The sequence below is a fragment of the Elephantulus edwardii genome, unplaced genomic scaffold (assembly GCF_000299155.1).
Source record: "Elephantulus edwardii isolate Elephantulus edwardi_28Jun2011 unplaced genomic scaffold, EleEdw1.0 scaffold00313, whole genome shotgun sequence".
Classification (NCBI taxonomy): domain Eukaryota; kingdom Metazoa; phylum Chordata; class Mammalia; order Macroscelidea; family Macroscelididae; genus Elephantulus; species Elephantulus edwardii.
In genome coordinates this window covers 2,532,467-2,534,853 of record NW_006400063.1, presented here as the reverse complement: position 1 = coordinate 2,534,853, position 2,387 = coordinate 2,532,467, and positions in this window count along the sequence as shown.

Here is a 2,387-nt window from a genome sequence, read left to right as displayed (position 1 = left end):
GCGCAGGAGGGGAAGGCCCTCTAGGAGGTGCATTGATTCAGTGACTGGGGTAATCGGGATGGGTGTGTCGGAGACAGTGAGATTGATACAGGACAGAGCAGGGTTTAGGGGTGTTGTACATAGGGTCGGTATGAGACGCAAGCCACTGGACGGCACATAACAACAATGACAACAGTTTAGAATAAGAAAAAGAAAAGTGTTAAAACTCAAAACAGAGGACTCTAAATGTTTGTGCTCATTGTTTTGCTTTTTGTCTACATTTGCTATTGCTCTCTTCATGTTTGTTGTCTTTTTGTCTTATGTTTAATGTAGCAATACTTGCCAGCTCATACAGTTTGATAGTTTCAGTGAAAAATAAAAGATACAGAAGTAAAGCTAATAAAAAAGGAAATTCTTAAACTAAAAAATAAAAGAGGGCAAAACATAAGTGATAAGATAAAAATAGATAAATAAATTGGAAACTGCAGCTGAAAATTTTTTAAAAGAATGAAATATTTGAATTAATAAAAAGATTTTAAATAAACTGCCTTTAGCAGTTTTAAGTTTTTGTTTTTCCTTCACAAATCCGAAATGTGGGGGATAGGAATAAACCAGTCTTTCACAGCTGCATAGATAAGCGACCTAGAGGTTTAGAAGCAGATAAGAGAGAAAAATACAGCTCAGTTCTTAGAGTAAATGTAAAAAAAATAAAAGTTATACCTTCAATTGACTACTTGTAAAATCCAAAAAGTTACATTTTCTCAACTGTTTAGAGATAAAGCAGCTTTTCCCAACCATAAGTATAATGTACATTATAATAAAAAGACATATCTAAGAACAAAGCAACAGAAGAAAGCCCATCAGTTTCAGGCTTCACAAGAGACATTACAAATTACCAGCATTATTCTGTTGCCAGAAGCAGTCCTGCTGTAAACAGTGACAGCATTTGTTTCATGCCACCTCCAAAAGTGCTGTTATTATAACATATATTTTTAGTATTTAAAAAATATAGTGCAAAATAAGTAATACTAATAATAATAATAAATTTTAAAATAAAAAGGAGGAATAAAAGAATGTTGAGGAAAGAATACATTATTGCCTTATATACTTTAAATTATAGAGGAAAGAAGACTTTATTGCCTTATATACTTTAAATTTTTTAAATCTTAACTCAGAGGAGAACTTAAGCAGGAGAACTACAATGGCAGAATCATAATAAAGAAAAATCTCGTGATTTAGATCAATCTTTTTATTATTTGAATAAAAATACTGGCACTTGGATATCTGGTCATGTACCAAAATGGGGAAGATATTTTGTTTTTATCTCCACAGAAAATAAAGAAAATATTTGAACTCCTGTCAAAAGGCTTAAACTTCAACATGGCAAATAAAAGAAAGTTAAATATGCTGAATTTGAATGTAGAATTTGCTGGATTAAATCTACATCAAGCACAAGTTTTGGGACCCGTCAAACAAATCTACCTGCTTGGGGCCAGTTAAAGAAGTCAACACCAAAAGAAGAAAAACTGGTGGTTCAAAATTCTCTGTATCAGTTGTAGACTTGTAGTTACATCAGATTTCTTCAGCCTGCAAAACTAGTTACTTAGTCTCCAAATTCTGTTTCCTGGAGGACCCGGAGGGCAGGTATCTTAAATGTCCAAAGGTTCCACTGAGACCTTTTGTCTCAAGAGACCTTTGGGAGGTCAACTCTTGGCATCCTCCATTACCTTCACTACTAATCCATACACTTTATCTGGTAACTGCATGCTTAAGTAAAATTTCTGTCTGTTTTAGCTAGCTCTGAGAAATGCATGTACCTGCAGCCGGCACTCCAAATCTGTGTCAGTTGTGCCTTTGTTGGTTTCTGTACTTTAGACAGGAACCTATAGGAGTGGAAGCAGAAGTTCCCCACTCTTTGTTCTTTGTAGCCCCTTAATTAATGCCTGCCTGTATCAGATCTAATTGTATGAGTGAAAGCTGTATTGTATCTGATGAGTTAAATTTGTACTGAGTAAAAGTATTATTTCATGAGTAAAATTTGCGCTCTATCTGATCAAAAGATGTATTATTGTAGCTAATAATTGTGTACCTGTATCACATCTAAAGATTACTCATCCGGCGCTGGCTGAAAATCGCCTGTGACTTCATCCATAGCCACTGGTGAGAGTCAGCGCCCAGAGCCATCAGGGGCTTTAAGCTCGTTGCCCACTGCTGTGGTGTAGACAGCTGAAACCCAGGCCCCAACAGGCACCTTGGGGTGGGGGGAACCCAGACTCTACTTCATGCTCTGCTGGAGAAGGAGGGGCAGTCTCCTGTACCGGTCAGATCCAATTTGACGGTGCACGCGCACACACACACACTTCTTCTTTTTTAAAAAAAGACTACTTCAGCCATCATGGCCCTCTGCC